We start from the raw sequence: 13,180 nt of genomic DNA on the forward strand, positions 1-13,180 counted from the left end.
CATGTTGCTCCCCGGGAAACATGAGACTTGGGATTTCTCTGGTTCCCCACGGGCTCTGTGAGATGAAAAGCAGAACGTTTCTTGAGTCCTGCACCTCCCAGGGATTCGGCTCAGGAAGCCATCACTTCTTTGTTGTTTTCTTGGGAGTAACAAGGTTTCTGCAAAGCACATTTGTCCAAATGAATCAGGATGAAATTTTAAAAACGAGAGGGTGACGCCTTTGAGTTTTTAAAATCTAGAGGAACGTCCCGCTTCCATTGCAGCTCCGGATTCAGCAGAGGTCTTCGAGGCATGAACGCTTTTCTCGCGGGGGCTGCTAGGAATCATTTGAGGTGAGCGCTCTGCTGGGAACGCAGGCCCAGGGAGGCTGCCGTGCAGTCCGGCTTGCCCTGTTTTCCCATGTGCACTGTGAGGCAGCTTCCACGTGACCACCTCTGCAGTTCCTGTCGGCTCTGATACTCTGTGACTTGCTAATCATTTTTTTAAGACAGGAAAGAAGACCCACTGCTCCTAGAGTTACCCTGATACTTGTCTCCACAGCTGACATGTACCTGAGTTGAGAAGCATCAGGATTTGGCCCTTCAGCTCCTTGGTGGCTGGGCCCTGGGAATGTCCTCTGAATGGGGCTTGGCTGGAAATAGTCTCTATCCAGCCTCGGGGAGAGGGGGCATCTGAGACCACTGTCCCGACATGAACCCAGGACCCTTGGCCGAAGCTGGCGCGGGACACCCCGGGATAGCAATGACAGAGCGCATGCCCACGGCTGTGTTTTCCCCAAGTCACCTCACCCCACCTCAGACTCCCAAGTTCTGCCCTCAAGCTCCTCTTCCCTTGTCCACCCACCAGATCATAGGCAGCAGCATCTCCTGGCAGTGGAGTAGGCGCTGAGGACCTGGGATGTCTCCTGGCCCCACACTCCTGGGGATGGCCCTGCTTGTTCGGGATCCTGTTGTATTAATGGGAAGCTCCACTCCCAGGGGCTGTCACTCACCCTCTGTCCATCCCACCCCTTTTCCACTTGCTCAGAGCCATCAGAACCACCTCATTGCCATCTCAAGGAAGTCCCTGGGGCTCAGCAGCTGGGGTTGGGGAGCCCTGGGGCTGCCAGGGCTATAAGAGAGCCTCAGCTGGGAGAGGGGAGGGAAGATCCGGGCAGCACTGTCTGTAATTTGGTTCCCAGGCAGGAAAGTGGGGACTGTGGTTCTTTCATATTTGGAGTTACTTTTTTGGCCTGAAACAACTTGAGAGCTAAACAGCTAACAGAAGAGCTAACCCCCCCACCCCAGATCACTCCATGTTTCTGTTGTTTCACGAGCTACTTGGCAGCTTCCCAGATGTAATCTGAAAAGGGCCCCATATCGGGGAGGGCAGGGAGAGATCCAAGAAAGAGGCAAGCCACTCTAGATTGGTAGGCCGTGGGGTTGATAAGCAAGGGAACTTACATACAAGGCTTGTCTTGGACGGCTGCAAGAGGAGTGGATCTCTTAAAAATTTATACAGAGGTCTTAGCTGGGTTTAGTCATGTATACATCCAGATGGCCTTAACACCCCCTTACGATCCCCAGGCTGTGTCCTTAGAGCAGCCTCTGGGAGTGGGGAAGGCAAGTGGAACCTGCATTCTAAGGACAGGTGTGAGATGAGGACCTTCTGGTACCGGGGTCCAGCTCCCAGGTACAGTAGCAGTCACATCGCCTTGGTGACCTCCTCCAGCAGTTTCTAGTCTAAGGGCAGGGGGATAGCAATCCTAGATGTTTGGGCCTGAGAACTCTATGAACCTCGGAATTTCTCAGCCTTCTCATCTGTAAGATGGGGATAATAAATTTCTTCTCCTGTGATGACTGGGAAGATTAAATGAGAAAAATGAAACTTGGTGCTTAGCAGACAGTAGGTGCTTTAAAAATCTATAAAAATTGCAGGGTGCCTAGGTGGCTAAGTCAGCTAAGTGTTTGCCTTCAGCTCAGGTCATGATCTCAGGGTCCTGGGATTGAGCCCCATGTGGGCTTCTGCCTAGTGGGGAATCTGCTTCTCCCTCTCCCTCTGCCTCCTCCCCGGTGCTCATGCTGTCTGTCTCTTTCTCTCAAATAAATAAATAAATGAATGAATGAATAAATAAATAAATATTTTTAAAAATCTTTAAAATTGCAAACACTTCATTTCCACTCTCTGAAGCTTTTTTGGAAAGGTTTCCATGGTAAATCTCATTTTCCACGTTGGGGGAAACTGAGCTCACAGCAGAGGGGTGACTTGTGAGAAACCACAGATCAGCCACATGTTGGTGTTGGTTATGTCCAACATCTGTCCAAAGCTCCTTCTGTCTTGCCACAACTATGAAATGTATGACTTTCTGAACACTTTAAAGCAATTAGGGAAATGAAAAAGAACTTGAGATACGTCTGTTTCCTTGAGATATGACACCTGAGAAAAGTGAGAACTGAGAAATGCCAACTCTCAGCTTTCTATTTACTTCCTTTCCTAACAGCTTCCTGAGAGGGGCCTGGTTTGGAAACCAATTTTGTTGCATGCACCTGTCCTTCATATTGTGCCTCGCTATTTACTACTGTGTTGTTGTTTGTGAAGACAATGTCTAGTATGTTCTCTGGGAATTTGATATCCAAAAACAAAGCCTGCTTTAGTGATGAATACTCAGCCTGGGTACAGGGCAGAGAACATCTCCCTGAGACAACAGCTTGAAACCAGGCCACAGAGGGAGCCTGGAGAAAAAGAGCTTTCCCTCCCTCTGTCTGCAGTCATACACTTAGAGAATTCCAGCACAGCCAACCGGAGGGACACAACCTGCCCAAGGTGACAGTGCTGCCAAATTGTGGATTAAATGTTCCTTCTTCTTTTTTTTAAAAGATATTATTTATATATTTGACAGAGAGAGAGAAAGTGAGGGAGAGAGAGCACAAGCAGGGGGAGCAACAGAGGCAGAAGGAGAAGCAGGCTCCCCACTGAGCAGGGAGTCTGACATAGGCTCCATCCCAGGACCCTGGGATCAGGGCCTGAGCCAAAGGTAGATGCTCAACCCATTGCACCACCCCAGGTGTCCCTCATTTCTTTTTAAATGAGTGTCACAAAGCTAACAGATAGGGAGGAGATATTTTCAATGCTTAAATCTGATAAGGGACTCATAAGGGGTTAATAGCTAGATTATGCAAGAACTTTTGGCAAACCAGGAAGAGGCCATCTCACAGAAGTAGAAACTCGGTTAAGTGTCAGCAGAGGTGCTCAGCCTCACCAAGTCATTGAGATAAATGCAACAGCAGCAGGATTCCATTTCATACCGATCAATTTAAGAAATTAGAAAGTTGGATAATGCTAAGTGCTGTTAAGGATGCGGGCTGTGTGAAGCTGGCACAGCCATCTGGAGAGCAGTCTGGCACATTTTCATGACGTCGGGTGCCAGTCCCATGTGCCCTAAGATCCGTATTTCTGGTCTTCTCCTGCCCTGCTTTGTATTTTGGGGGGTCTGGTCCCTGCAGGGTGTGGTTCCCAGGTTCCTCATCAGCGGCAGCCGTGCCTCCTCCAAGGGGAGTTACTGACTCCAGCTTTGCCAGATAAAGCCTCCTCTCCCTGGTTCTCCGGTAGCGCTTTCCTGTTGTTGCTGACTTCTGACTGCCTCCCTGACCCCCGACGTAGCTTCTCAGCCCTTTCACTCGTGGAGTAACCAATTCCCCATGTGCAAGTCTCTGTGTTTGAAACACTCGTGAAGTTTCTGTTCCCTGGTTAGACTGATTCACATCCCTAGGAGCCCAGTAGTCCCAAATCCTGGGTGTGCAGCTTACAGCGACTCTCCTGTGGGTGTGCAAGGACAGATGTGCAAGAACATCTCCGGTGTTTGGGGAAATGGAGAGGAGGAGGTGCAGTGGCCGCCCATTGCCAGAGGAATGGATATTGTACAAGGCTAGGTAACATGCGACATGTAAGGAGGAGTGACCATGTTGGGGGCTGGGGAGGAATGGGGCCCAGGGATAAGGGAAAATCAAGCAGGTGAAGGGTGCTGCGTGGAATGAATGAGAATGTGCCCTAAGCTGGAGAGGTGGTTAACTTGACCTCTGCAAATGAGGATTAAAAATGTACCGTATGCCTCACAAAGGTGAGCGGGACAACAATATGATGGTCCAGGGAGAGACAATAACGTGTGAAAAGGATCAGAGGCCTAAAAACAGCCTACCCAGGGAACAGCCCGGAGTGGCATGTGGCTGGGGCACAGGCCTGTGGTCAGTATCACACCCACCAGAATCATGGAACATCAGCTGCGCCCAGAAGATCTTAAAGATCGGTTCAGCCTCTCAGGTTGTGGCTGGGCAGACAGGTCCGGAGAGGGGCAGGGATGCCCTCCCTGCCCAACCAGAAGCCAGCTTTCCCGATCCCCATTTAGGGAGTGTCCTCTCATTTTCTCCTAAGTTCTTCGCTCTATGTCAGGCACTGTGCTGGCCCTGGGGATGCAGCCCCTGCCCTCGGGGGTGCATTCGTGGGAGGGGGGCAGACATGGAGTCAAGCAGTCCTGCTGTGTGGGGTGGTCGTGGGGAACACCTGTGGCCCCAGTGAGCTCCTGGGGTGGAGGGAGCACGATGCTCTGAAGTCCTCTCCCCTTGAATCTGGGTTGGGTGTGTGACTTGCTTTCCTATGGGATGTGATGGGGTGACAATGTCCCTGTTCTGGGCCTAAACCTTAAGGAAGATGGAGGTTTCTGCCTCTGTCCTCTTGGAGCCCTGCACGGACCCAGAAAAACTGGCTACCCTGCCGGGGAGACCTCATGCTGGGAGCATGTACAGAGGCCATGTGGAAAGGGAGAGGCTCCCGGACAAATTGGAGAGACGGAGAATCCCAAATGTGCCAGCCTCCCCAGCTGAGCCCAACCTCGGCCAACCTGCCAACTGAATGCAGCCGCCCGAGTGACCACCAGCCGGACCGGCCGAACTGCCCAGCTGAGCCCAGCTCAGATGATAGCCGTAAGCAACGGGCCTGCTATTTTGAGCCACAGATCTTGGAGTGGTTTGTTCTGCCAGCAATGGATTACCACACCCGCCAGTGTCAAGTGAACAGCGGGGGGGGGGGGGCGGGGGGGGGAAATGAGGACAGGGTCCATGGAGGGCCAGAAGGAGCGACAGTGGATCCGACCTGGAGGTTAGGGAGAGCTGAGCGGGGAAACAGGAGAAATGATGGAACATGAAGACAAGCCCTGGGCCTCACCTGGGTGCTTCAGCAGATGCCCTCCAAGGATTGAGGATCAAGGATCGAGGATTGAGGATCGAGGATCGGCTGCCTGCCAGGCCCCCAGCCGAGCTGGGAAAGGAGGCAGAGAAAGACGGTTGCAGCCTGGTGGGAGAGGCTGGGTGCTCGGTGCCCGGCAGGAGGCGAGGGGCGAGGGCTGAGCCTTTAGAAGACAGAGGGGTCGTCTCCGCGGAGGGACAACCAGGGAGGACTTCATGGAGGAGGTGGAATTGAACGAGGGCCCTGAAAACCAGGTGCAGTTTAGAGTTGGAGAGAAAAGGCTTCCAGGTGGAGGGGCTCATGGGCGCAGAGTCGGGAGGTCGGCTTGTCCAGGGGCTGGCAGCGGCCAGGCTGGAAGCAGAACAGATCGCCGCAATGAGGGACACCAGTCCTGCTCTCTGTTTTGGCTAAACCCCCCTGATGCATGTATACAGAGATAATGTAACGTGGCAGCAAGCCCTGGTAGCGGTCTGGTTATGTGAGGAAGAGAGGAAATGAACCCCAACCGAATGATATTTCTCCCAAAGTTAGTTCATGTTGTCGTGGTGGATTGGGAGACAAATAAATGCCTAAGAATAGATACACAGCATTAATTTTTCATTGATCATAATATCATTCTCATGCACATTAAAAATGTAGACTTTGGCAAGAAATAATTTTCAAAAAAAAGAGAAAAGAAGTATTTGGAAGGGTGTGGCATCTCCTTTCACATCCCTTTGATCTGTCTGCCAGTCACTTGGGGAGAGTGGGCCTGTTAGGGTATCATAGTAGGGGTGCTAGAGCATAGGGTAATAGGGTAGAAAGCCCTGGAAGCTTCCAGACCCAGGATAGAATCCCAGCTGCGCCCTTTTCTAGTTATAGAGTGCCAAGCACAGAGTGAGGCACATGGCAAAAGCTTGCAACATGCTTTTGGAGTTGTTAAGATTACCGTGATCCTCATTCACCCTATTTTAAAAAAAGATTTCATCCTTTCTGATGGCTGAGTAATATTTCAATGTGTGTGTGTGTGTGTGTGTGTGTGTGTGTGTGTGTATTCTTTATCCATTCATCTGTGGATGAACACCTGGGATCTTTCCATAGTTTGGCTATTGTGGACATTGCTGCTATAAATATTGGGGTGCAGATGCCCTTTTGGATCACTATGTTTGTATCTAGTAGTGCAGTTGCTGGGTTGTAGGGTAGTTCTATTTTTAACTTCTTGAGGAGCCTCCATACTGTTTTCCACAGTGGCTGCACCAGTTTGCATTCCCATCAACAGTGTAAAAGGGTTACCCTTTCTCTGAATCCTTGCCTACATTTGTTGTTTCCTGACTTGTTAATTTTAGCCATTCTGACTGGTGTGGGGTGGTATCTCATTGTGGGTTTGATTTGTATTTCCCCGATGCCAAGTGATGTTCAACATTTTTTTCATGTGTCTGTTGGCCATTTGTATGTCTTCTTTTTTTTTTTTTTAATTTTTATTTATTTATGATAGTCACAGAGAGAGGGGGGTGGGGCAGAGACACAGGCAGAGGGAGAAGCAGGCCCCATGCACTGGGAGCCCGACGTGGGACTCGATCCCCGGTCTCCAGGATCGCGCCCTGGGCCAAAGGCAGGCACTAAACCACTGCGCCACCCAGGGATCCCCATTTGTATGTCTTCTTGGAATAATGTCTGTTCATGTTTTCTGTGCATTTCTTGACTAGATTATTTGTTTATGGAGTGTTGAGTTGATAAGTTCTTTTTTTTTTTTTTAAAAGATTTTTATTTATGAGAGAGAGAGAGAGAGAGAGAGAGAGAGAGAGAGAGAAACAGAGACACAGGCAGAGGGAGAAGCAGGCTTCATGCAGGGAGCCCGATGTGGACTCCATCCCGTCTCCAGGATCACGCCCTGGGCTGAAGGCGGCACTAAACCGCTAAGCCACCCGGGCTGCCCAAGTTTGATAAGTTCCTTATAGATCTTGAATATTAGCCCTTTATCTGATATGTCATTTGTACCTGGGTGGCTCAGTCAGTGGAGCATTTGCCTTTGGCTCAGATCATGATCATGATGTCCTGGGATCGAAACCTATGCTGGGCTCCTTGCTCAGTGAGGAGCCTGCTTCTCCCTCTACTCCTCCCCCTTCTTGCACTCTCTCTCTCTCTCTCTCTCTCTCAAATAAATAAATAAAATCTTTAAAAAAATCAAATCCTAGAGGAAAATCAAATCCTAGAGAACATAGGCAGCAACTTCTTCAACCTCGGCTGCAGTAACTTCCTGCTAGACACATCTCCAAAGGCAAGGGAAACAAAAGCAAAAATGAACTATTGGGACTTCACTGGGTACCCACTTCTAACAAAGGGAACACAGCCAGTAGGAGAAGCTAGAAAATCAACAGCTCACTTAACCTTGAAACTGTGGAGTGATGGAAAAGACCAGTTGGCCTCTTAAGTCTAGAATTACAGCCTAAAATTTGTTCCTTCTCCTATACTGTCACCTCATTCAGCCTAAGACTCCATTTTATCTTTTGTAAAATGGGCATACGAATGCCTTACAGAATTATTAATGAGATCATTTAATGAGATAATATAAACAAAGGACATTGCACACTAGATTATGTTGAGTAGATATTCAGGGGGTGCATCTCCTGAGTCTGTGCATCTATGCCTCTCTGTCTAGTGGATCTCCAGATTCTCCCCTAGATTCTCTAAAGTGTCCCTAACTCCCCCCAAAGAAGTTTATTTTTTAGAGACTTAAGGGTTTTATTTTGTTTCTGTTATAAGATTAAATCTAATACTGAAAAAAAAAGTCAAAGCAAAGATAAAAAGAAAATTGAAAAGGAAAAGCAATAGTAAACAATAGAAACCAAATGTAGTGGGATTTTTTTTCAATCTTTTTGTTGTTTTGTTGTTGTTGGATTTTTTTTTTAATGAACTGAGTCATCTTCTGGCTGAATGTCTCAAAATGAAAATATAAGAGGGAGAAAAATAGAACCAAAAGCAATAATAAAACAGAGAGTGAAGTGATACAGGAAGCCTTCTTTTTTTCTTTAATAAAAGAGATACATGCTCATAGTAAGAAAAAAAAAATTCAAACAGTACAGAAAGATAGAAGGTGAAAAATAAATCTGTTTTTACCCTTCCATTACCTCTCACTCCTGGTCCTATTAGCCAGAGGTCACTGTTCTTGACAGCAAGAAACTTTTTATTTGTTGTTTTCACATTGCAAGTGATTGTATCCATCTTTTAAAGGAGAAGATGGGATTTAGAAAAATCCCCAGAGGCATCTAATTTGCTAAAAGATAATGAACATTGTATAAAAGAATTAAGTGCTTTCCAAGATCCTGACAAAATAAAGATATCAATCAAAAAAACTCCCCAAAGGAAGTCCAGATGGCCATGCAATTGAACTTTATCATGCTCATCGGCCTGGCAATCTCCATGCCCTTGAAATACTCAGGAAAACCATCCAATAGAAAGCAACACATATAGTGTTGCTTATAGTATTGCATATAGTAAGCAATACATATTGTGAATTCTTCATCAAACTGACCAAAAACTGTAGCAAATCTGATAAGGTTGTAACCGGGTTCAGGGTCCCTGATGAACACAGGACCGAAGTTCCTTCTGAACCAATCCTTTAAACCTAGATACAGATCCATCTGAAGTCAGAAGATCTTAACACCTACTTGTGCAAGATGGCACGCTACCAGGAGGATACAGTATCATTAATCACACAAAGTGGATCATCCCAAAGCATCTGACAATGTACACTGTATTTCCAAGTTTTAGAAGCACATGGAAAACAATAGAACATGCTGGATTTTATTAAAATCACCTATGGAATTTGAACAACGGCTGGAATACTAAGAAAAGGGCAAACAGTAGCTAAAATATCACCAAAGTCAGATGCCAGCCTATCTGTGTCCTTTGGTATTTAATATAATATAGAGCTGGGTTGGGGTGGGGCAGAGAGAATAACTGATTTCATTAGGAAAAAGCAAATGAAAAGACTCACTGGTGTTATTTAAAGCTTGGAATAAGATTGGCAGGATAGGACGTACAGCTTCCTGTCTCAGTGTGCTCCTGAAAACCAGGCCATAAATAAGATCCTTGAAAAGCAAATCATATTTACCCGATAGGAAGGATGTTATAATTGAAGCTTGCTTTGCTGATCAAGGATTTGGCATTAAATTAATCCTGTGCAGCTTCCCCCCGATGCCCCCCCGGAAGCTGTGCCAGCCCCAGGGATGTGAGACTCCCCCAATGTCACTTGGCCCTCAGCACCCTGAGGAAGGAAAGAGTAATCGTCTGCCCTTGGTGAGGAACCTCATGAAGAGCCACACTGAGAGACCTTCCCATGCTACTCCCTCTCCCCATGGTAGAAGCATACGTAGAAGGTGTTTGGGTAATAATGAGTAATATACATCTATTAATTCAACAAACCCATATTGTATGCTTTGTGTGTGCCAATGGTCTCACACGTGGAAAAGGATCCAGAGATGTAGACTAACCATATAATGCAGTGTGGTGTCAGAGTCTTTCTAGAATGTGCTGAGACCAAAAATGAAAAAACTGTATTTCATAAAAGCTAAGACACCATTATTTTATGTATTACGGAGAAAGGAAAAAAAAATGCTGCCAATTATAAGATGCCATCAATGGCAAGGTGCCTCCCGATCCTAGAGATGAATACAAATGTGTGTCTCAGAATGGGTGAAATATGGTAATTAACTTTTAAAGAAGTGATAAGTGATATCTCTCAGCATGAGCCAAGCCTCACCATGGGAGCTGACAGGAGGTAGCAATTACTTCTGCTGGGTGACTAGAGGAGGCATCACAGGGACATGACACTTGATCTGGGTCGTGAAGGATTTCACCAATGGAAGGAAGAGTGAGAAGAACGTTCCATGTTGAAGGAGTAGCATGAGCAAATACATGGAGGCAGAAAAGGGCAGGCATGGTTATGGACCCACTAATACATTCTGAGTAGTCAGAATATAGAAGTGGGAGTGGGGTACAGCTGGTTGCCGACGCTGGAACCATTGAAACCACATTGTCAGTTGCCGGGAACCGCAGTCTTGGAAGTTCATGCCACAGAGGTGACAGGGAGTCAGAGAAAATTCTGAGCTGGGAGGATATGATTGGAGCCAAGCTCTGGAGAGGCTCATCTGGCAGGGTTGATGAAGGGTAGATTGAAGGGTGAGACCAGAGGCGGGGATGCAGGTTAGACTCGCAACCAGCCTGGTTGGGTGATTGGAGAGAAAACCGAGGGGCTGCACATGGATCCAATGAGATGAAATCAGATTATAAAAGGTGAAGGCAGTCACAAGGCTATGAGAATAAATGATCTACAGTCATGCACAACAATGTAGGTGAACCTCACAAACAATGTTGAGTGAGAGAAGTCAGACACAAAAGAGGATAGACGGTGATTCCATTTATATCAAGACCAAGAAAAGGCAAAAAGCAGTTTGCAGTGTTAACAGTCAGGACGCTGGTTACCCTGAGAGAGGGTAGGGACTGGCAGGGACCCAACAGTGGCTTAGGGATGCTGGTCGCTTTCTGGTTCTTCTGGGGTCATTTACATGTGTGTATTCACTTTATAAAAATTGGTTGAGCCGTGCATTAAGATTTATGCACCTTTATGTATGTTATGGTTCAATACCATTAACCCTCTCCCTCCAAAAACTAGGGACCCAGAGAGACACTGGAAGTAGGGCTCTGAAAAGGAGGGACCTGCTGAAACACACAGGTGCTTTGGATGCCAGAGTGAGTCACAGACCACTCGAAGCTTTGTACAGTGTACTTGGAGACAGCATGGGTGGACAAAAAATATAGAACCTTCTCACCTCTGGGCCTGTGAGAGAGACACACTAGACATTTTGGTGCATTATGACCAGCAAACAGAAATAGTGGGGTGATCATAATTACAAGGCAAAGGAGAGATGAGGATGCTCTGAGCCCATGTGCCCAGGTCCATGGAGTACCTGTGAAGGCAGAGCAGGAAACTGTGGATGATATCCAGCCAGAGCCTCTAAGAATCTTTGAGAGATGAGTGAAAGGAAGGGCCAGGCGATGGGGACACAGTAGAGTTTGGGAGTCCTGAGAGGCTAAAAGGATGAGGTCAGCAATATGGGATCTGGGTGTTGACCCTCAGCGGCATGCGAGAAGTACTGATTTTATAAACGCTGTGTGACCACACAGAGGAGAGAGGGATGGTGCCTAGGAGTGGGTGTGGGTTCACCAAGAACCATCCCAGCCACACTCACCTGTATTTGTTGTTACTAATCTGGCAGGTCAGAGAAATTCAGGAGATAGGGTACATGGAGGCTTCAGCAAGGGCTGTAGCAAGAATTCTCACGACATTTTGGTGCACAAGCTGGATAAACATGGACTGCAGAGAGCAGAGTTTGGGGGAATCTTCAGTGGGTCTGGTCAAAAGACCAGAGGGGCAGATGGCCACTACTGTGGCCAGTCACAAAGCTCTCGACCCTCTGCTATTTAACAATTTGACCGATGCTTTAGGTTAAGAGAGCAAATGAGATTGTCCAACAGCAATGGCATCAACTGAGACAGATGGTGAATATGATAGAAAAGAGATCCATGATGCAGGACACCCTCGGTAGGCTGGAACATGGGGACATAATCACGGTGAAATGTTTCCACCCCGTTCATGGACCCCTGAATTACCCTCAGGGGTAACTGGTAAATAGGATCAGAGAGATCTGGCTTGCTGCTCACTTGAAACACCCCCACCACAACTCCGCAGAAAGCAAACCTAGGGGGGTTGTTGGAGGACCACAAGTTTCCCACAAGCCACAGGGTGATGTGGCTGCCAGCAAAATGCAGGTAGGCCAGTAAGGACAGCAGCATGGCAGCCCGGAGCCCTGAACGCAGAGGCAGGGGGCCTACTAGTCTATGTGCTTCTTTGTCGGGATGGAGGGTTTGTGGTCAGTTTTGAGCATCACCCTTGAAGAAAGCGAGGAGCAGACTCATGGCCAGGGCGAGTTGAAGAATCTGGGGACATTTCTCCTGTGCGACTTAGTTGGCGGTGGAATGCGGCAGTGCCTAGGAGCTGTTTTTCGTGGAGGGTGCCAAGGGTGAGGGAGAGCACCAAGATTCCAGCAGCAGATTGGGATCCAGGGTGAATGCTACAGGAAGGCTGACTTTGGTGGCACCTGATAAATAAGGCACAAACCGCCCTTCAATCCAATAACGGAGTGGGAGCCTCAGGAGGCACTCATTTTACCACTGTGGTGGTATTACTACTATTATCATTATTAGTCACATGCCTGATAAGAGTTTAGTACTGTGTTAAGTGCTTTCTATGCACATATACATTGTTTTATTAGCAAGGGAGTTAATGATGTGAATGATGTGAACAGTGCTTGGAACAGTGCCCGGCACGTGTGAGTACCCGAAACACATTAGCTGTTATAATCATTTAATCCTCATAATAAGCTCGGGATGAAACACGAATTGTCTATTCCCACTTTACAGATGAGGAAACTGAAGGTCAGGATCGTAAGTGACTCCCAGAGTTGAGCCACTGATAACTGGTAAGCCAGACCCGGAGACCAGCAGGACTACCTGCTTCCTGAGGTTTGGCGAGTGGTTGGACCAGAGATTTTGCCATCTGTCCAAGGTTCTGTTCCTATACCGTGCCCCTTGTTCATATATAATCCCCTTTCTAAAGGATCTTATTGTTAGTGAAACCTGTACACGAGAGGGGATTTTGGCCCCCTTGCTAGTCCCCGTTCTTCTGGAGACCACTCAGGTTTAAGGTACCTTTTATTCCTGTGTCTGCTCAGGGCTTGTCCAGCTGAAATGGGTCAAGGTGACTCCCCCGTCCTTCCACTGTTCTCAAAGTGACAAAGAGCATGGGTGGAAGGAGAGGCTCCAGGCTCTTCTGGCCTACCCCAGGCTCGGCATTAACCCCTGAAGGGTTTAGTCATAGACTCTCTCCAGGCCACAGCTCTCCTCTGATGATAACTCAGGAAGA

This window comes from Vulpes lagopus, chromosome 7 (genome assembly GCF_018345385.1).
Source record: "Vulpes lagopus strain Blue_001 chromosome 7, ASM1834538v1, whole genome shotgun sequence".
NCBI lineage: Eukaryota > Metazoa > Chordata > Mammalia > Carnivora > Canidae > Vulpes > Vulpes lagopus.